Here is a 23,547-nt window from a genome sequence, read left to right as displayed (position 1 = left end):
CTTACTAACTTCTTTTCTCCATGAATCATGTTCCTTCCTTGGTTTCTCCACCCCAACATGTGCCCTTTCTCGTTCATCTAATAATGCTTTCACACGATCCTGTGCAAACACCTGCAGTTTTCTTCTATCTGAAGTACAGAAAGAACAATATTTCCATGTTATAAAATTGGAATTCACACAAATATAAAACATGTAACACTAACCATTAACCAACCTTCATGGAAAGCTTAATTTATGCTGTCTAGTTCTTCCATCGTCCTTTATAAAGGCATGGTTTTCTGATTACATTTGCTTTGCAAATCATCATGATTTTCATTCCTCATGTCGATCTCAGTTGCTAATTCGATCACTGGTCTGTTTTTGGTTTTTGCAACTTCTTGCTCAACTTCCGATACCGTCTTCTTCAGACCCATGTTCATACGAAGGTAGTCACCTATTGGCCCTTGTGATTCAAAGTCAGTTGCACGAGCTAGCCAGGTATAAATACTTGAACTTGGCGGATTTTCATAAGCACTCCACTCTTTCTTGCTGTGGTGATCAGCTTCAAAAGCTTTCTCAAACTCCATAGCATTTTTCAAACCATTGTTGAACCTCACCAACGCTTTTGCAGTTCTCTTTTCAGCATCCCATAACAGCTCAACATCTTCAGGCTTGTATTTTGAGAATCTCTTGAGCCAATATTCAGTGCCGTCTGATTTTTTGACTATGTTGACCACAATCCCAGTCCAAGGCCAGCAGAACAATTCGTTTTCTTCAGAGATTGGCGCTGCTAGTTTCAGTGGCTTTTCAGCCTCATCTGCCAGTTCATTCTCTAAGTACAATGTTAGAGCAAGATGGTTAGCCTTTTGCTCTAGACTTCTGTTGGAAGAGCCTTTGCTTACTCCTGAAGCATGTTGATGCAACTCTTTGTATTTGAAATTCTGTTTTTTTCTTGCCAGCATAAAAAGGACACCCAAGAATGGCATCCGGATATCTAACTTTGAGTGTTCCATTCCTCAGTTGCTTGTATGGCTTATCTTTGTACTCAGAAATCTCTGAATCACTAAACTCCGACTCTTCACCTGAACTCATATCCATCTACTCAGAAAACAAGCACACACCAATATCAAGATGCTAACTAAAAGCATGTTGAGACATTAAGAGGGTGTCAATAAGGTAAAACGAAAAGAATTCGAATATAAATATAAAGAATGATAAATATCAGATATTCTAATTCCTAAATTGGTGATGTTATATGTACACCAGCGTGCCTGTCACATCATACACATCATATAGTGAAAAAATGACCATAGGGCCACATGCCTTTGTTAGTGGTCAACCAGTCACTTTTGTGTCAGTCAACCACATCATATATACACCGTATAAATAATTTGTCAAACACCACCTCACACGTGCTCTCAACCCCTCGTACAACACATATAACAATTTTTCGCCTATCATATGACTCGCCAATGGTGTTTGGATAGTGTTTCAATGATGTTTCTATAGCCAAGCCCTTCCAAAACACAAGTACCCAACCTTAAGTGCCAAAAATACATAGACTGGCAGATCTCTAGAGTCTAGACTCTAAGCGGCCTCACATTTCCCTGAAAACTTCTGTTTATTATCATAAACACTAAATACTCAAATAATGTAAATTTTAATATATGAACAGACAGATGCTGTAAATAAGTCAGATGCAAATTTAATGTTACATTTTCTGTGAAACACGTATGACATATCAATTTCGCATTTCATTTACATAACATCCTCTGTTCCTACGCCAAAGTTTTGTTTCTCATCATTTCATTCTTCTCGAACCCTAAATGTGGATTATTATCGTCTAGGACACACAAAAAAAATGGTTCTACTTAAAATATTTCTCCACGTCTTGAGTGACCCGGGTCAAAATAAGAGAACCACCAAGTAAAAGGAACAAGATTTTCAGTAGCTTGTAAGTCCTCTGCTGTCGGGCTAGCTTTGCTGCAGCCTCTTCTTCTTGTCGATAAAGCTATTATAAAATATAACAACACTCAAATATCAAATAAGGAACATAGACGCACCTTTGATAGTATGAGACAAAGAGAAAGAAGGTGAAATAAGAACTCATAACCCTAGATCTGGCGATGTGCATCAGAAAAACCCCTTCTCAATGAAAGCTTTGTCTGTAATATTATTGTCACACATTGCAGATGAAGAATCACTCGCAAAGTCATAGTATTTTAAGATGGCATCGTGTGTTGCATCTGAATTTAAAGCATGAGTCCACCAGTAATCAAACATTCCTTTGGCACTTGTTTCGTCATCAATCCATGCATTTCCAATCTGCACATTTTACGCCAGGAGTAATGTTTAAGTGTTCAGAGAAAAACATTATAAATTTGCAAAGAACATCACTTGTAAGACGTCGCCTGACTCTTTTATGCTTATATCAGATCATACTTATTTCTTGACCAAATGCCTAACACAGAGATAACTCGTCATCTTGACCAGAATCATCCAAAACTTTCGCAGATCTGAACAAATTCATCATATAAAATGTGATTTTAACACCTAAAATCAACCAAAAACAACAGATACAAAGTAAACTAAAGCTAGATTAAACGATTACCGGTATTAAAACAAGATCTGAACAGAAGACGATGAGGATTAACATAAGCAGCAACCGATCTCGGAGAAGATGGTTTATACCAGTTGCACCAACAAGAATCAAATCCTTTTGCATCATGTCAGAGACCCGTTCAAGCATTGCCTCGCAAACAGAATTTTAACCAGATCCAAATCAGACTCAAATAACAAACAAAAAACATTAGATGTGGTTTTATAACGGTACCTAGATGTCATCCACAGTGGATCTTGTGCCGATTAGAGAAAAACCCAGTGGATCTTCTGTCAGATTTGAGAGAAAATGAACGATTCAACACAAATAACAAACATATCAGACTCGAATAACAAACAAAAACTTTAGATGTGGTTTAAAACGGTACCTAGAGGTCAACCCCACTGGATCTTCTGTCGGATTGAGAGAAAATGAACGATTCAGGGTTATTGAAACCCTAGATCTGGAAATCGCCTGGGAGAGAGAAAGCATGGAGTTGGGGGCGGATGAGATCTGGTGAGATGTGAGTTGTGACAGAGATGAGAGAGAAGGAAGGGGAAATGTGGATCCGTGTGAAAACAATATCACCCGTCAGATCACGATCCGTGTGAATAAGTGAAAGGAAATGGACGGTGATGATGGATCTGGGTAAATGCTAAAAGTTTTGGAGGGGCATAATTGGAAGTGTAAATTATTTTATGCTTTAGAGGGTTGTAAACCATGCTTTAGAGGTGTTTGAAGGAAATTTTTATGGACTTTAAGAAGTCCTTCCTATATGTATTATAAAGTAGTATAGATATATATATATATATATATATATATATATATATATATATATATATATATATATATATATATATATATATATATATATATATATATATATATATACATAGGGGATGGATCATGAGAAAACTAGTTTAAATGAGAAAACCAAAAACTAACTAAAAAAACCTAAAAAAATACCAATTTTTTTTTACAATTTTTAAAGAAAAATCGCTACTTTTTATGTATGGAAAAAAAATTTCAAAAAAAAAAAAAATTGTTGTACTACACATGTGCACTAATACGGAAAGCCTAAACCACTTAACCCACCCCCCACCGACACCCCCCAAAAACCTAACCCCCCCCCCCCAAAACCTAAATTCACCCTCCCACCAAAAGCCTAAACACACCCCCCCACCCCCACCCCCCAAAAACCTAAACCCCCCCACCCCCCCCCCCAAAAACCTATAACTAAACCCTAAACATAAACCCGAAAAAAACCTAAACCCCCCTCCCCCACCACCCAAAAAACCCCCCCACCCCCCAAAAACCTAAACCCCCCAACCCACCACCTCCCAAAAACCTAAAACTAAACCCTAAACATAAACCCGAAAAAAACCTATACCCCCCACCCCACCCCACCCCCAAAACCTAAACCCCCCCCCTCCCCCCCCAAACCCAAAAACCTAATCCTAATCCTAAACCTCCAAAAACACTAACCCTAAAAGCTAAACTAGATTCAAAAAACTAATTTTAAGCATGTAATGCAATTGTAGTACATGTTACATTGCACATGTGCACTACTAAAATAATAGTGTTGAAAACAAAACGACACCATAAATCTTTTTTTATGTCATAAAAAATATGCTCGAATATACTTGAATGAAAGATAATAAAATTTGTGATCTTATGGTGCCATTTTTGTTTTAAAATGATAACGTATGGAGAAATGGGAAATGTTTGAAAAGTTATATATTTTTTGTTCCAATTTTACCCCTCCTTCATTAAAAGTCCCCCCTCCTTCATTAAAAGTCTCTCTCCCCCTCCTTTTTAGTGGATTTTAGTTAGTTTTCTAGTTTTCTCATTTATATCTAGTTTTCTGATGATCCTATCCCTATATATATATATATTCAAACATACACACATATTATATTATTATTATTATTATTATTATTATTATTATTATTATTATTATTATTATTATTAATATTTGTAACACCCCTAGATTTATTAAACTATATATGTTATTATACATGTATAAGTTAAAGTAATAATTATCGAACAATGAGAATCGCAACTAGGAAAATTTTAACCAAGTAAAATATTAATCAAAAAGGATGGGGAAAAAGTATTTTAACCCTTCTTATAAAAACTTGGAAATTTAGGGACCAAAAGTGCAAATGTTGAAATTTATTGTTTAAAATCTGGATAAACATCAAAGACACCCACTTTGTGCGTGTCTTGTTCGAACCAGAACCCCAGGAGCAAACTCCCTCTCTTCCAAAACCCTAATTTCAAAATTTTACTCGAAACCCAAGAATCAAAACCAAATTGAAGGTGACTCAAAGCTAAATAAGTGATCGTCATACTTAATCTAGCAAAAGGTATGCTTAATTTTGATATATGAATATGTTTTGACGATTATTGAATTCTAGTAACAGAGATTTATGGTGAATTGATGAAGGTTATGGCTGAATTATGATTAATACAAGTCTAGGAATGAATATTAGATTATGGATTGATTCATTCATATCATAATTCTGGAATTTATTGATTTTCATATAAGGGTATATGGGTTTTGTGAAGAATTCATGTAGTCTTGTGATATTGGATGTTGATTGATGGTTATAATGTAAATTTTAGAGTGATTTATGTGTTCTTGATATGTGAATTGAATAACTATGCTTAAACATGGCTAAGGTTACTAATCAAGAACATGATAGTGTTAGAATGCTAAGCATGCACAGTAGATGCTTGATAAAATGCTTGAATGAATCGAATATTTAACCATGAGTTCTAAACAATATATTCAAATAAAATCATGTAGGTGATTTGGGTGGATCATCAAGTGGGCAAGGCGGAAAGGATAACTGCTTAAAAGGAAAACTCTAAAGGTACGTGGCTATTCGCTTCGTAATATCTTGTTTAGTACTTCTATGTTGAGTACTTGAATGATAATCAAATTATTGTAATGTTGGATAATACTAAAATGAAGGATTTCGTTTATAGTATTCAACACGAATAAGTATAAAATTTGAAACTATAGAAATAATGCAAGTCGTGGATTCCACTTGAAAGTTTAAACGGGTCAAATGGACTCGAATACTACATGTTTGATTCACAAAAGGGCGATGGATTTCGCTAGTGAAATCAAATAGGTTAAAATCGTTGAATTATTGAGTTTTGATAAGATAAGGTGTTAAATGTCGCTAAATAAGTTCAATTGGACAAGTAGAACATATGTACTTTAGTTTCGCCAATTGAGTTTGTTGTATCATGTGTCGAAATGTAAAAGTATGATAAGGCATCGTTCCTATCTCACTTTGAGTTCATGAGTGCATTTTATGTCGCATTAATGTAAACGGGTCAAATAAATAGAAAGATTTCTATAAATCAAGTGTGTAAAGTCAGAAATTTTGTGAAATCATATGAATGATTTTTATTCCATGAGATAGATGGTCTGATTACGGTCGCGTAGAAAGAAACGCAACTCAAAACGGACTAGAAACGAACTAGTTATGACTTTTTTCGTAAAAAGGCTCTTAGCTGAAAAATTGCAGGTTTGAGAAACAAAACTGCTATCAAAATTACACCGTCGACTTCACTGTCGCGACGTGCGACAGATCTGGCGGGCCGTGATGGCCGGAATCAATTCGGTTGCGCCACGCGACCGCAGCCCAGATCAGCCAAAATTTTTATCTTGTTTGGTTTGCTATTCCAGACATGTTAGATCACATTATAACATCATAAAAATTTAATATTTGATGTCTTTTGATCACAGGTCGCTATAGGAACTTGCGGATGAAGATCAAGCTTTGTAATGAAACCGAACGTGTGTATAAAGATGCTTCCGCAAACGAATCTAGTTCTTTTGTCACCAAACCTTTTAAATGTTGTGTTTACTTTTATTAGTACATATGGTTTACAAGTTTTAAAAGAATCAAGTATGTTAGGTTTCTTACATTATGTTTTGGGAAACATGTAGTAAGATTATGTAAACTTTGAAAACGTATGTAAATATCGTTATCTTAATGTTTTAAAAATCAAAAACTTCACTAAATGGCAAAGTAAGCATGATGGATCTTACGAAGTCGGAAAAGCTTTAGAAGCTAGTCTACCGCAGTTCATTGATAGACTACAAACTACGCTTTTAGCGGTAATAGACGACAAGATGAACGAAAAGAAAGATGCGGGTGAATCAAAAGCATGTCCATATAATAAATTTATGGCATGCAAACCCCGTTCTATCACGGTGAAGTTGATCCGATTGTTTGTCAATGATGGATTAGTGACATAGAAGGGGTATTCGAAAGGACCCATTGTGATGAGACTGATTTCGTGGCATACGGAATCGGTTAGTTGAGGGGTGACGGGTGGTCCATTGGACAACCCTTAAGTGTGTTAAAAGATGAAATAATCCTCCACTTAATCGTGTAATTATCTTGAATTAGATAACTACGGTGCTTATGTTTCAGGTGCAGTTCAGGAGTTAAAAGATGGATAAAATGCAGTTTTGGAGGCTTTGGTGATAAACGGGTCGAGCGTGGAACAAGAGACACAACAAAGAAAACAAGGCAGCTCACCACCGTAAATTACGGTCCTACCGTAATTTACGGTGGACCTGGATTTTGCCTTCTCCTCCACCGTAACACAGGTTGTTTGTGCCGTAAAAGAACCATGTCCACCGTAAATTACGGTGGAGCCGTAATTTACGGTGGAAGCTGCGATCCAAAGTGTAACTGCCCTCATTTAAATCAGTTTTTGAGTGTCTTTTCGAGATCTCTCATCATTGGACGGTTGGGGATGAAAATTGGAGCGATTTTTGAGAGCTTGCTTGGTTTGTGAACATTTCTTATCATTCGGTTTGTATTTTTCGATTCGTATGAACACTAGTTTGATTATGATGATGATTCACCGAGCCATGTCCGGCTAAACTCTTCGGTGATCATCTTAGGTGAATGTTTCTTGAACTTTTGTGTGTTTTGATTCTGAATTTCTAGAATGATAACTTGCGTTGCTTGAATATCATGGTGTATGTTTGATTGCTTGTAGTTTGTTAATCAATATTGCAATTTCTAGTCTTAATCGTACGTTCTTGGTGCCGTTGGCAATCGAGATATCACGGGAAGGGTTAGGGTTGGTTATTGATTAATTGGTCATCGGGAAACAACCTCGCGTTTATTTAATCCGAGTACTTTGTCCCCTTTTATCACTTCAATCATATATACACGAGTTATGTCTATGTAACTCTTTCTAGTTGGAATTACACACAATTGTTTAAAGAAACTGAAACCTAAGGTGATCATTGTTCTCTCCTAATTTGTTTTACAACCAACTTTGATTTGAATTAGTTTAATTTAGTTTTCTAAAAACAACAATCCAAACTCTTGAATTTTAATTTCTACAATTTAGCCTAATATTAGTTTAAATACAAAGCTATACAATCGACACATCTTCCACATACTCCCTGAGTTCGATACCCCACTTGCCACTATCTATATAGTTGTTATTGGGATTAAATTTGATTGTAACCATGACATCACGTCAAATTTTGGCGCCGTTGCCGGGGAGTAGTGCGCAACGTGTGTTAGTTTAATAGTTTTGTTTGTTATTTTCGGGTTTACGTTGGTTGTGTTTAGTGTGCAGGTACTTCAGGTGTATGCATACTAGAGGCTCTCACAGGTCATCACCGCTATCGTTTGATCCGGAAATTGAAAGAACACTAAGGCAAAACAGAGTTTTAGTGCGAGAAAACAAAATCATTGGTTCACCCACTTCACCCATCACACCGAGAAACATCATGGCTGATTCCCAAATTCCACCTACAACGGGTCAATCATCCTCAACCTTTATACCTACTTCCACCCAACCATCACCAAACGCCACACTACCTAATACCACCGCTGAATTCACACCATCCAATGTCACCCAACCAATTACCACTCAAACTGAGCCTACCATCACCTACAATCCATCCACCACAATCCCACCATTATCTCACTTCTTTCCCCCAACTACGGGTCAATCAACATCCACTTTCACAATTGCACCAAATTCAACTATTGTGCATACTACTTCATCCTTTAGACCACAACAATCGGGTTTTCAGTATTCGACCATCCCATTTGGGCAAACTTCGGGAATTCAAGGAGATGGTTATGATGAGGGATTTGAAGATTTTGAGGGGTATGATGATGATGGGTACGGTTATGGAGGTTATGGTGATCAAGGGGAGTTTGGGTATGTGCAAAGTCAATCTCAAGGGATGGCAAGTGTTGGTGAAATGCCACAACAACAACTTATACCACAACACATTCGGCCAAGACCACAAGGGCCACCAATACAACAACCTATTCCATTGCAACAAGTCCGGCCACAACATGTACAACAACAATTTCAAAGACCACCTCAACGCCCACCGATGCGACAACAACAGTTTCAACAACCAATCGCGCCACAAGGGCAAGTACCAAGGCCAAATGGTCCTATTATTCCAAGAGGTAGGTATGGTGTACCAAGGAGACACCTTAGAGAAAATGTGAGGGGAATTGAAGCACATTTTCGGCCGGTAATCACGCAAAACCCTTCACCGGTAGTCATTCCTCATAATGATCAAGGGCGAACATTTGAAGTAAGAACCAATTCTTTGCAAAGTTTACCAAAGTACAAGGGGTTGGCAAATGAGGAGCCTTATTTTCATTTAGAGGCTTATGACTCTATTTGCAACACTCTTGGGAGTCAAGGGTTTTCAGCCGACGATATCAAATTGGTTTTGTTCCAATTTTCTTTGGAAGAGAAGGCGAAAAAATGGTTCTACACGTTACCTTCGGCATCCATATATACATGGGGGGAGATGCAACAAACATTCTTGGATGAGTTTTACACCGCCCAAAAGACCAACGATGCACGAAAGGGGTTGAGAAGCTTCCAACAACAACATGGTGAGATGTTTCATGAGGCATTCGAGCGTTTCAATATGATGATTAAAAATTGCCCTCACCATGGAATTGAATTGTGGGAGTTGATGAATGCCTTTCACGAGGGGTTGAGTGCCGAAGATGCACGTGATTTGATGTCTATTACCGGTGGGACTTTTGGAACAAATTATGAGAACGATGATTGGGAGTTCTTGGAAAGCATGGCAACTACATCAAAGAGGAAAGCTCAAGCCTCAAGAAGAGCCCGACCGGCCACTACCCGACCTCAAATGCACGCCATAGATGATGGTAATGTTCAAACTACTAACCAAATTTATGATGTTTGTGCTTTGTGTAATGAAATAGGTCATGCGACTAAAAATTGCCAAGGGATGTTGGAAGGGCAATACGAAGAAGTCCATGCGATTCAAGGTCAAGGTCAAGGAGGAGGTGGTAGGAATTACTACAATATGAATTCTAATACCTACCACCCCGGGTTGAGGAACCACCCAAATTTTCGGTATGGAAACCCTTCAAATCAAGCTAACCGGAATTTCCAAGGAAACCAAGGATTTCAAAGGCAATATCAAACGGGTCAAAGCTCTTCGGGTGGAAATGAGATGATGGAGATGTTGAAGGCGATGCAAATGGAGATGCAACGAATGAACCAACGTGATGAGGCTCGGATGCAAAAGGACGAGGTTCGTGACAAAAGCATCCAATCGTTGACCACTCAAATGGGTCAACTTGCGAGTGACGTGGCGATTTTAAAGAAAGCAAAAGGCCAGCTACCAAGTGATACGGTGCCAAATCCCAAGAACATAAAAGGCATTAACATCAATGTGGTAAGCACCGTTCCTAGTACCGAATGTAATGAAAAATGTCTAACTTCTTCTTCGTGTCAAGTGAATGCAGGTTTGGGAAAAGATGCCGAAGCTGAGAATGATAAAGAGTGTGGAGCGCCAATCGTGCCTATTCGTGTGGGAAAATTAAAAATCACTCACGCATTGTTGGACTATGGGGCAAGCATGAGTGTGCTACCAAGCGATCTATACGATATGTACGACTTTGGTCCACTTGAAGGTATAGACACCATGGTGAGCTTGGCGGATGGAAGTTGGAGGCGTCCACGGGGAATGGTTAGGAATGTTAAGATTCAGTTGGGAGAATTTGAATACCCGGTGGATTTCCTAGTTTTGGACTATGCTTCTACCAATATGGCATCACAACAAAGGGTAATTTTAGGTCGACCGTTTCTATACGCAGCAAATGCTCAAATTAATTGTAGAGACGAGATTATTACCATGACCGAAAAGAACCGTAGATTGTCCTTTGATGTTCAAACTGGAGGGATTAGTTATGAGTCCATTGAGAGGAAGGGTGGTGAGTCTAGTGATTGTATGAAAAATGTGTTACAACGAATGAGAAAAAAGCACCCACCGGACCGTGAAGAAACATATATGGGTGCAAGCAAGAGTGTATTTGATTACCTACCGAGTCAAAATGAGATGGATGTATTTTGCCCAATGACAAGCTACCGTGGGGGAGGTGATAGGAACCGATTCTTTGAGCCACCATAAATGGTGGTGGCACGGTCTGGCTGAAGACCTGAAAACTTAGCGCTGCTCGGGAGGCAACCCGAGGTTTTTCACTGATCTTGTTATTTCTTTAGTTTTCTATGTTTCAGGGCAATGGCAACACTTAAGTGTGGGGAAGAGGTGCGGATATTTGTGTGAAGGTGGTGATAGGGAGTCGGATTGTCTACAACATCTGTTGTGGCAAACTTCATCAGGTCAATGTACTTTTTCCTTAAACTTGTCATGTTCTTTAGCTTTGAAATATTGTTAGTTTATTAGTTTGCTTTTGTTTATTTAAAAAAAATACCAAAAAAAGAAATTTGGGGTTTGAGATTAAAAGCTTTTGTTGATGTTGAATGAATTGTAGTGATCAAAGCCCTCAAAGCCATACATTGGGACAATGTATCCCAAGTGTAGGGATGGGGGAAATTTTTGGAGTTTAAAAATTTTTGAGCCAAGCGAAATGATGTGAAATTTTGAACGCCCTAATTTATCCCCAAGTTGATGCACCGGCAATCCTTGATACCTTTTTCGTTCTTGGTGAGAGTTGTAGCCACACTTGTACATAAATAATGATTGTCTTTGATGAGAGTGGCTACGGGTGGGGGTGCATTAGAACTTGTGCTTGAATGCGATTTGAATCCTTAGTTAAACTTGAATGTAGAAAGGATAAGGGCATTAGGTAGCCTCGTCGTTGGTGTGAGAGAGTGTGGGACTTGGGGGGTTGGACCTCATAAGTATATATATGAGCATGGTAGTGAGAGGGGCGGGGGTTTGGACATTTAGTTGCCCATTTTGTGCCTTTAAAGCTTATCATTTGTTTCCCCTAGCTACTTACTTAAAAATTTACCCAAATTTGACCCGGTCTTATAGTGTTAGTGATAGTATTAGTAGCTTTGCTAGTTTGAAGTAGATATGGTTAATGCGTTATTGTATGGGTGTTTATTTGAAAAAAAGGGGGGGGGCTTAATTGTCTTGTATATAGTAGTTTGTTTGTTTGTTAGTTTGTTTTTGTTTGTAATAAAAAGACTGGGTCGAATTTTTCGCTACTTCATATATATTCCATTCCCTACCTATACACCTAGCCGCGTTACAACCTTGAAGTCCCTTTGATTTGCATTCATGTTTGACCCATTTAAGGAGAATGATCGATTTAGGTACAAGCTTATGATTGTGCAACCATCCGTTTGCCTAGTGTGTGTCTAGCTTATCTTTGCTAGTTTTCACTTGTAGCCGAGAGGAGAGAATTTGAGAGGGGTGCATTGCTTGGGTGTTAAAAAGGGGTTGATAAAGAGATTGCATGCTTGCTTGGTTTAATTTGATCACTTGTTTTGAAATCCTTTTGATGAGTTGCTTGGGACAAGCAACGGTTAAGTGTGGGGATGTGACGGGTGGTCCATTGGACAACCCTTAAGTGTGTTAAAAGATGAAATAATCCTCCACTTAATCGTGTAATTATCTTGAATTAGATAACTACGGTGCTTATGTTCAGGTGCAGTTCAGGAGTTAAAAGATGGATAAAATGCAATTTTGGAGGCTTTGGTGATAAACGGGTCGAGCGTGGAACAAGAGACACAACAAAGAAAACAAGGCAGCTCACCACCATAAATTACGGTCCTACCGTAATTTACGGTGGACCTGGATTTTGCCTTCTCCTCCACCGTAACACAGGTTGTTTGTGCCGTAAAAGAACCATGTCCACCGTAAATTACGGTGGAGCCGTAATTTACGGTGGAAGCTGCGATCCAAAGTGTAACTGCCCTCATTTAAATCAGTTTTTGAGTGTCTTTTCGAGATCACTCATCATTGGACGGTTGGGGATGAACATTGGAGCGATTTTTGAGAGCTTGCTTGGTTTGTGAACATTTCTTATCATTCGGTTTGTATTTTTCGATTCGTATGAACACTAGTTTGATTATGATGATGATTCACCGAGCCATGTCCGGCTAAACTCTTCGGTGATCATCTTAGGTGAATGTTTCTTGAACTTTTGTGTGTTTTAATTCTGAATTTCTAGAATGATAACTTGCGTTGCTTGAATATCATGGTGTATGTTTGATTGCTTTTAGTTTGTTAATCAATATTGCAATTTCTAGTCTTAATCGTACGTTCATGGTGTCGTTGGCAATCGAGATATCACGGGAAGGGTTAGGGTTGGTTATTGATTAATTGGTCATCAGGAAACAACCTCGCGTTTATTTAATCCGAGTACTTTGTCCCCTTTTATCACTTCAATCATATATACACGAGTTATGTCTATGTAACTCTTTCTAGTTGGAATTACACACAATTGTTTAAAGAAACTGAAACCTAAGGTGATCATTGTTCTCTCCTAATTTGTTTTACAACCAACTTTGATTTGAATTAGTTTAATTTAGTTTTCTAAAAACAACAATCCAAACTCTTGAATTTTAATTTCTGCAATTTAGCCTAATATTAGTTTAAATACAAAGCTATAGAATCGACACATCTTCCACATACTCCCTGAGTTCGATACCCCACTTGCCACTATCTATATAGTTGTTATTGGGATTAAATTTGATTGTGACCACGACATCACGTCAAGGGGCTAAGCTAAGGATTGGGGGGATAATTTGAAGAAAGAACAGGGAAGTGAGGCCACAAGAACTATGATGTGGGAAGAATTCAAAACTCTGTTCCTTAGACACCTTAGTCCGAAAGCTGCGATCAACAGGATTAACGTAGAATTTATTCAACTAAGGCATAGCGGTGAGTCGATAGAGAAGATTATGGGAATCTTTCTTGATAAGCTCAGGTTTTGTGATGAGCTGGTTCAAACTGAAGAACAGAAAATATATTATTATTATTATTATTATTATTATTATTATTATTATTATTATTATTATTATTATTATTATTATTATTATTATTATTATTATTATTATTATTATTATTATTATTATTATTATTATAACATGCTGAGCGCGGAGTATCGGGAGTTTATGACTCCTTCAAAATACGGGCATCTTACGGAGATAGTGAATGCCGCACGTGAAAGGGAAACTGAGCTGAAAAAGCAGATTGAAAGGGGTGAGCGATGGGTGTTTGATAAAAACCCAACTCCCGTAAAGAAGCAAAAGCTGAGTGAAGCTTCGAAGAAAGGATTTGAAAAAGGGGGAATACCTCCATGTAAAATTTGTGGAAATAATCACAAGGGAGAATGTTATTTTAAAAACAAACCATATCCTACTTGCGCTAAAGTAGGACATGTGGTTGCAAATTGCCTAGGAAAGGTGTCGATATGCTATAAATGTTATAAACTGGGACACAAAAAGTCTGAGTGCCCGAAGTTAACTGGAACCAAAGACACTACTGATGTAAAGCCTGATACCCAGAAAGCAAAGGCTAGATCTTTCCGAATCTGATGTTGTGTCAGGTATATTTCTTGTAAATTCAATTCCAACATAAATTTTATTTGATACCGGTGCAAATAGATCTTTTATATCACATCGATTTATTCGACACCCTATATTCACGTTAACAAAATTACCTATACCACTAGAAGTAGAAATAGGTGATAATAAAAGTTTTATTGTTTGTGATATGTGTTGGATGAAAAATTAGCATTGCCGATGAAGAATATTTTGTGGACTTAATTCCCATGTCAATGGGAGAATTTCAAGTGGTAATCGGGATGGATTGGCTAGCTCGATATCACGCGAAAGTAATATGAAACCGTAAAGAGATACAACTAATTTCTCCAAGCGGAAAACGTGTTACTATTTATGGGGAGAAAAGCTGTCATAATATGTTCTTTCATCAAAGCTTGAAAGTTGGTTCAACATAGATGTAAGGCGTATATGGCTTACATACATGATTCGACTAAAGAAGCTCTAGACATCAAAGACGTACCAGTGGTACGAGAATTCGAAGATGTTTTTCAGGAAGATCTACCGTGGTTACCACCGGAGCGTGAGGTGGAGTTTGGTATTGAATTAGTCCCGGGCGCGAAACCGGTAGCCAAGGCCCCTTATCGATTAGCGTCGTCGGAACTACAAGAATTATTGTCGCAATTACAAGACCTTTTAGATAAAGGATTAATTCGACCGAGTGTTTCTCCGTGGGGAGCGCAAGTATTATTTGTAAAGAAGAAAGACAGAAGTATGAGGATGTGCATTGATTACCGGGAGTTGAATAAACTCACAGTAAAGAATCGATATCCGCTTCCTAGGATCGACGACTTATTCGATCAATTACAAGGCGCAAGTTGGTTTTCAAAGATCGACTTAAGGTCGGGTTATCACCAATTGAAAGTAAAAGAACAAGATATACAGAAAACCGCATTCCGAACGCGTTACGGACATTACGAGTTTTTAGTAATGTCATTTGGATTAACTAATGCACCTACGGCTTTCATAGATCTTATGAACCGCGTCTGCAAACCAATGCTAGATAATTCGGTGATTGTTTTCATCGACGACATTCTGGTGTATTCAAAAAGCGAAGTGGGTCATGAATGTCATTTGCGTGAAGTACTTGAGATGCTTCGGCGTGAGAGACTTTTTGCAAAATTTTCAAAATCTGCCTTTTGGTTACAGGAGGTACAGTTTGTAGGACATGTCATTAGTGCCGATGGAGTGTCAGTAGATTCGTCCAAAATAGAAGCTGTGTCGAAATGGAAACTTCCAAAGAATCCCTTAGAGATTAGGAGTTTCCTAGGTCTTGCGGGTAACTATTGGAGATTTATACAAGATTTCTCCAAAATTGCAACTCCATTAACTAAGTTGACCCGTAAAGATGAGAAATTTGTGTGGGGTAGTGCACAAGAAGATGCCTTCCGTATCCTTAAAGAAAAATTGACCAGTGCCCCTGTACTAACGTTACCAGATGGGACTGAAGATATGGATATTTATTCAGATGCATCCCAGCTTGGTCTCGGATGTGTACTTATGCAGCGGGGAAAAGTGATCGCGTATACTTCCAGAGAATTGAAGATTCATGAAAAGAAATATCCGACACATGATCTAGAATTGGCGGCGGTAGTCTTTGCCTTAAAAATGTGGAGGCATTATTTATATGGTATGAAATGCACTATTTTCACTGACCATAGAAGTCTCAAGTACTTCTTTGATAAAAAAAGAGTTCAATATGAGACAACGACGTTGGTTAGAGACAGTGAAGGATTATGACTGTTAAATTCATTATCATCCTAGAAAAGCCAACATAGTTGCAGATGCACTGATTAGGAAAGAAGAATATTTACCTATTCGGGTGTAGTCGCTGAAATTAATAGTGACCTCAGGGTTACTTAAACGAATCAAGGAGGCGCAACCTGAAGCTGTAAAAGAAGAAAATGTGAAAAGGAAAGAATAGTGGGTCAGCTCAAAGACTTGCAAGATAATAATAATGGACTGAAAACCCGTTGGGTTCCAAACACTTGCAATGTTAAAAATCTTCTTCTTGATGAAGCCCATAAATCCCGCTATTCTATTCATCCAGGACCTACCAAGATGTACAAAGACTTGAAACAAAATTATTGGTGGCCCGGAATGAAGCGGGACATCGCGAAGTATGTGGAAAGATGCTTAACATGCTTACAAGTAAAAGCAGAACACAAGAAGCCTTACGGTAAACTTCAGCCGTTAGACATACCGGTGTGGAAATCGGAACACATTACTATGGATCTATTAACTAAACTACCAAAAACATTACGTGGATTTGATGCAATATGGGTAGTAGTTGACAAATTGACCAAGAGTGCTCATTTTATTCCAATTCGGGAAACATACACTTCTGAGAAGATGTCAGAAGTATACACAAATGGAATTATATCTCGTCATGGAGTACTAGTGTCTATCGTATCGGATAGAGATACGCGCTTTACTTCAAGCTTTTGGTGCGATTTTCAAGAAAAGATGGGTACTAAATTATGTATTAGTACCGCTTATCATCCGCAAACTAATGGGCAGAGTGAAAGAACTATTCAGACACTCGAAGACATGCTACGAGCATGTATTATCGATTTTGGCGGTAGCTGGGATATCTATCTACCACTAGCTAAAGTTTCATATAATAACAATTACCATTCCAGTATTAGAACGGCCCCGTAGGAAATGCTTTATGGCAGAAAGTGTTGAACCCCGGTATGTTGGGGCGAAGTGGGTCCGTGAGAATTAGCTCACAAAGATGTAGTCAGGATCACTAATGAAAATATTGAAGTGATCCGGGCTCATTTAAAAGCGGCTCAAGATCGGCAAAAGTCCTATGCGGATAAAAGACGAAGGCCGATTGAATTTCATGAGGGTGATATGGTTATGCTTAAAGTATCTCCATGGAAAGGGTTATTCGATTTCGAAAACGGGGAGAACTGAGTCCAAGATTTATTGGGCCATCTAAAATCACAGAGCGTGTGGGTAAGGTAGCATACCAATTAGAACTACCAGAAGAGTTGAGCGGTATTCATAGCACTTTCCATGTTTCATATCTACGAAAGTGCTTAGCTGATGAAACGACTTATGTAAGCTATGATGACCTTGAAGTTGATGATAATCTTAATTATGTGGTAAAACCTATCGAAATTCTTGATCGAAAGGTCAAAAGATTAAGGCATAAAGAGATTAATCAAGTTAAAGTCAAATGGGAACACCGGAGAGGATCGGACACCACTTGGGAGTCGGAAGAAGAAATGAGACTTTTATACCCTTTCTTATTCGGTACGTATTCTGATTTCGAGGACGAAATCCTTTTAAGGGGGATAGACTTGTAACACCCCAAAATTTATTAATCTATATATGTTATTCTACATGTATAAGCTAAAATAATAATTATCGAACAATGAGAATCGCAACTAGGAATGATTTAACCTAGTAAAATATTAATAAAAAGGATGGGGAAATCAAAGTATTTTAACCCTTCTTATAAAAACTTGGAAGTTTAGGGACCAAAAGTGCAAATGTTGAAATTTATTGTTTAAAAGTTGGATAAACATCAAAGACACATACTTTGTGTTTGTCTTGATCGAACCAGAACCCCCAGGAGCGAACTCCCTCTCTTCCAAAACCCTAATTTCACAATTTTACTCAAAACTCAAGAATCAAAACCAAATTGAAGATGACTCAAGGCTAAATAAGTGATCTTTTGCTTTTACATGATACTTACGACTTAAGGCATCTGCGACTATGTTCGCCTTTCCTTCGTGATATTGAATATCACAGTCGTAGTCGCTTAGGATTTCCATCCACCTCCTTTGCCTCATATTTAACTCTTTTTGTCCAAATATGTACCTTAAACTTTTATGATTTGTATAAACAGTAAACTTACTTCCATACAGATAATGTCTCCAGATTTTAAGGGCAAAAATTATGGCTCCTATTTCTAAGTCAGGAGTCGTATAATTTTCTTCGTGCGTTTTCAATTGTCTAGAGGCATACGCAATTACTTTCTCGCGTTGCATTAACACACATCCAAATCCTAACTTTGAGGCATCACAATATACTTTGAAATCTTCTGTTCCCCTGGGTAAAGCTAAAATTGGAGCATTCGTCAATCGGCGCTTTAAAATCTTAAAAGCTTCTTCTTGTCTAGGTCCCCATTCAAACTTAACGACTTTACAGGTCAACTTAGTCAAAGGTACAGCTAACTTAGAGAAATCCTTAATAAATCGTCTATAGTATCCAGCTAAGCCTAGAAAACTTCTAATTTCCATAGCTGTTTGTGGGACCTTCCATTTAGTGATTGCTTCTATTTTAGCAGGATCTACATGGATACCTTCGTGATTTACCACATGTCCTAAGAATTGCACTTCTTGTAGCCAAAATTCACACTTCGAGAATTTGGCATAGAGCTTTTCTTTTCTTAACAAAGTTAAGAGTGCGTGTAAGTGCTCACAATGTTCTTTATGACTTTTGGAGTAAAGAAGTATATCGTCGATGAAAACGATCACAAATTTATCCAAATATGGTTTACAGATTCGATTCATCATATCCATGAATGCTGCGGGTGCATTCGTTAATCCAAAGGGCATGACTGTAAACTTATAATGACCATACCTAGTTCTAAAAGCAGTTTTAGGTATGTCTTCTTCTTGTACCTTCAACTGATGATATCCGGATCTTAGGTCTATCTTAGAAAAATACCTAGCTCCCTGTAATTGATCAAAAAGATCATCAATCCTTGGTAATGGGTATCAATTCTTAATTGTAACCTTATCTAATTCTCTATAATTGATACACATTCTCATCGATCGATCTTTCTTTTTCACAAACAACACTGGTGCTCCCCAAGGGGATGAACTAGGTTGTATAAAATCCTTTGCTTAGTAATTCATCTAATTGCTTTTTCAATTCTAGCATTTCGGTGGGTGCTAATCGATAAGGTGCTTTAGCTATTGGTGTAGTTCCCGGAATTAAATGAATTCTAAATTCTACTTCCCTATCGGGTGGTAATCCGGGTAATTCTTCTGGAAAGACGTTTGGGTATTCTGAGACTACAGGGATGTCATGAAGTTCCTTACTTTTAGTGTTAATGCTTACGGAAATCATATACACCATTTCTTATTTCCTCGAATAACTAGCCAATTTAATTACTGAGATGAATTTCAGTGGCTTTCGAGGTCTATCTCCTGTAATCAAAATCACCTCTCACGTGGGGGTTCGAATTTCTACAGAATTCTTATCACAAAGGATTCGAGCATGGTTGGCTACTAACCAATCCATTCCTAATACCACATCGAATCCGTCTAATTTCATACGTAACAGATTTGCGGAAAATTTATGACCTAATAGTTCTATCTTTCCTTCTTGCAAAACTTTATCTATGTTAACAGAATTTCCTTCTGCTGTTTCGACAGTAAAAATCTGCCTAAGGGTGGTTAAGGGTAAATTAAGAGCTTGGCAAAATGAGGTATTAATAAAACTTTGGTTTGCACCAGAGTCAAATAATACTTTTGCAAACACGTCGTGAACTAGGAACGTACCAGCTATCACATCTGGGATGAGTTCGGCTTCTTGAGTGGTCAGCTGGAATGCTCGTGCATTCTTCTTAGTGACTCCCTCAGCTGGCTTGCCTTTGTTGTCTGTGGTTTTAACCAGTTTGGGACATTCTGTTTTGTAATGCCCTGTTTCTCCACAGTTAAAGCAGACTATGGTTTTCTTTTTACAGTTTTCTTCACTATGTCCTACAGCTTTGCAAAAATTACAAGTTGCATTGCATCTTCCAAAATGTTTCCTTTTGCAATTTCTGCAGAACGGCGAGGTTGAAGATTGCCTTGTTCCTCTTCATTTGAAACTGGTATTATTACCCGTATGAACTCCTTGGGTAATTTTCTGAACCAAGTCCTTCTTCCTATTTTCATCTCTAGTGCGTATTAGTTCATCAGTTCGGGTATTAGCTAATTCCACAGCATCGTCAATAGTACGAGGTCTCGCAGCTTTAACGATGTTACGGATTTCACTAATTAATCCCCAAATGTAACGGGAAATGAGTACCGGTTCTGGCGACGCCAGTATTGGTACCACTCTAGCGTATTCAAAGAATGTCGAAGTATAACCGCGACAATCTACGCCTATCATACGATGATTTAGGAATTTATTTGCCATCTGATCTTTTTCATATTCGGGATAGAATTTTCTTTCTACAAGACTCTTAAATTCTTCCCAGCTCATAGCATAGGCTATTCTTCTTCCTTTTGCTTGTAATACTGTGTTCCACCATTCTAGTGCCCCTTCTTTAAACAAATTTGAAGCATACATGACCTGATCTTCTTCGGCACATTTTCTTATTGCAATTACTGCTTCGGTTTTCTCTAACCAACGCAGTGTTGCAGTTGCCCCTTCATTACCTGCAAATTCAGCGGGTTTGCAAGCAAGAAATTCTTTATAAGTGCAACCAGGCGTTGCAGCTTTCATTTTCTTAGGAAGTGGGGCTTGTCGTGGATCATTATCATGATTTTCATGATTGCCGCCTCCGTTTACACTATGACTAAAATTGTCTTCCTGAGTACGTTTACTAGGAATGATTTGTTGCGATTCAACAGGTTTCCGAGCAACAGCCATGATTGCTGGAATAGCATTGGCTATCCCTTGAGTAATGATATTTTCAATATCTTGTCTAGTCATATACTGGTTTTCCTGGTTTTGCTCAGATTGATTCTCTTTATTAACTGGCTCATTATTAGCGTTTTCCATCTGATGATTTTTATAGATATAAACTTATTAGTGTCAAGTAATTGATAATGTAACAAAACAATTAAACGTAATCACATAATGTTATCACGACATATCTATCGCCAAAATTGTCGATTTCTCGACTTCTATTTTGTTTTATAGATTATATAGGCATCCATACACACTGTTTATCTTACAAGGTTTTATTTCCCATCTTACATAGTTCTATTTTACTACTACTGCTATTATACATATTTTCCCCGACTCCACTATTCTGTTTGTTAACTGCAGTTCTAGTAACAACGCTCCCTTTCGTCGTACTTCCAGGAAAGTTGTTTCCCCATTTCCCTGATCCTATTCCCTGTACCTATCAGCTCTTCTCCGAACTGTCGAAGTTCGGCTAAGTTTTCGTTGCTCATTGGAGGATTGGGGATAGGTTCTCGATCAAATTGAGGAAGGAAAGTATAAGGACTATTGATCAATGGTTTGAAATTGCCAGTCATTTGTCCACCATTCTTCCATTTCGCCTAAAGGTCGAGTGTGGATTAGAGGATCTGGAATAACCGGTTCCAGATTTAAGGGAAATTGGACTTCGGCTGGGTAAGGGTACAAATTATTGTGGATATGGCTAATGACATCACAGTTTGCCAGTAGACGGTCTATTTCGTCTTGAAACATGATTTGTTTAGAGCTTTCTCCGATTTCTATTATCTTTTGCCTAATGTCTTGCCTTATTTCTATCCCTGTCTGTTTAGAACTCTCTCCATTCTCTATTCCTTTCCCTTTGCTCACATGATTTTCTATTTTAGGAAGTCTTCTAGTGGCTGGCTTCCTCCGGCGTACTTTCCTCCATCCTACATATCTTCATCTCTTTTTAGGTTTTGCTTTTTCCAGCGGTGGAGCTTGGAATTCCAGGGGTTCCTCTATGTCAACAATATAACCAGTAAAGTCGTGGGAGACTTCAATTGGTACTGGGTAGAGGTTGAGATTCTGGAATGCTTCCGATATCTCATTCATGCTACATAGCATATATGCAAAATGCACAAAAATGCTAAGTTAAAACTTTGGAACAAAGTCTTACAAATAAACTTTAAAGTTTTATTGCATACTAATTTGTACAGAGGACAACAGGAAAGAAACACACTATGATTTATTTATTTACTGGGTAGTAATTTTCTACTAGACTATGCTTAGTAGTGTTTTAGAGGTTTGCATTTTCTGCTACGGTAGCTAGCATATAAAGATCTGCCCATTTTTGATCTAGTTTATCTTCCCAAGGTGGACTATTGCCTAATTCCTGGGTTTCTGGATTGCAACTCACTTTCTTTGGTTGGGTTTTCTTTCCTTTTTCCCGACTTTTTCTAAGTATTGAGTTTCTTTTACTGGGAGAAAGTGGCTTTTCAAATTGGGCTTTTCGGACAAATATTCCCTCGTCCATATTTACGGGATATTTTGAGGAAGTTCCTTTTTCTATGGGTGTAGTATCTAATTTGTGGTAGATAGCAGAAAGCTTCTGTTTACCCATACTGTATCTAACAAATAATCAGTTAATAAACACATAATCACAAAATAGCAATTAGTAAAATTAAGTATTTTGTTTAATTTATTTAAATCGGTAATAGGCTTAAATCAGTGGCTCTGATACCACCTTTTTTCTGTCACGGCCCTCGGCCCCGGTTTGACCCGGTTCAAGATCCGCGAGGCAGGAATCCCGTGGTATCTAATTTAGGCCACAGCGGAAGTCTTTTAATACTAAAATTTCCCGTTTACTATATTACATAAAGTTTAGGGATAAAATCCCGTAATTTACAATAAAGTGATTTCACAAGGAAATCTTTATTTCTCAAAACATGTTTCTTTATTTATTCACTTTGAGCCACTTCTCTAAGCTTGTAGTGCTTCACGGCACTTTTCTTGGATCACAACAGATCACCTGAAACATGTTTGAAAAAGGTTTTGTCGGCGGGGAAATACTGAGTGAATCATTCATTTTTCTGAAAACGACACGTAGGTTATAATTTACAGTATTAAGAGCAATTACAATGTTTCTGATATCAAACCAACTACCCACGGTACTTTATCACTCGACCCATTGGCCCAACTGTCCAATGGTGTCTGTGATTATGGTCATATCACCCATTGGTTGCCCCAATGGTGAAGATTATCAAGTAATGTATACAAAACCCCACATACCAGCTGTAACTTGGTGATTACAAAGACTTAATCCCTGTAATTATAACTTTGAAAATAATTTGGAGTTTTGTTAAACAGTTGATAAAAAGAGAATGACTCACATTGCAGTTTTAACGAGCAGAGTATAAGCCTACTGATTAGGCCTTTAACCTAATTTAACAACAATGCACACA

At 37.9% G+C, this 23,547-nt stretch overlaps 1 long non-coding RNA gene, 1 other non-coding gene and 1 pseudogene across 3 annotated transcripts; all 3 read right to left on the bottom strand.

The window, feature by feature from the left end:
- Positions 1 to 247: 247 nt before the first annotated feature.
- On the bottom strand, positions 248 to 1,140 carry LOC118492248 (annotated as a pseudogene).
- Positions 1,141 to 1,623: 483 nt separating this feature from the next.
- LOC110941151 lies at positions 1,624 to 3,108 on the bottom strand. Of its 2 annotated transcripts, XR_004892807.1 has the most exons (5): positions 2,967 to 3,108; positions 2,591 to 2,868; positions 2,377 to 2,495; positions 2,093 to 2,304; positions 1,624 to 1,990 (listed from the first exon to the last, which is right to left on the bottom strand). It is a non-coding gene; the product is annotated as an uncharacterized LOC110941151 (long non-coding RNA). The 2 variants fall into 2 exon arrangements; XR_002593868.2 differs by having other exon boundaries at positions 1,624 to 2,304.
- Positions 3,109 to 9,465: 6,357 nt separating this feature from the next.
- LOC118492664 lies at positions 9,466 to 9,571 on the bottom strand. The gene has a single exon (XR_004894667.1). It is a non-coding gene; the product is annotated as a small nucleolar RNA R71 (small nucleolar RNA).
- Between the last annotated feature and the right edge of the window lie 13,976 nt (positions 9,572 to 23,547).

This window comes from Helianthus annuus, chromosome 5 (assembly GCF_002127325.2).
Source record: "Helianthus annuus cultivar XRQ/B chromosome 5, HanXRQr2.0-SUNRISE, whole genome shotgun sequence".
Lineage (NCBI taxonomy): Eukaryota > Viridiplantae > Streptophyta > Magnoliopsida > Asterales > Asteraceae > Helianthus > Helianthus annuus.
This window is presented reverse-complemented; position numbering and strand designations above follow the sequence as displayed.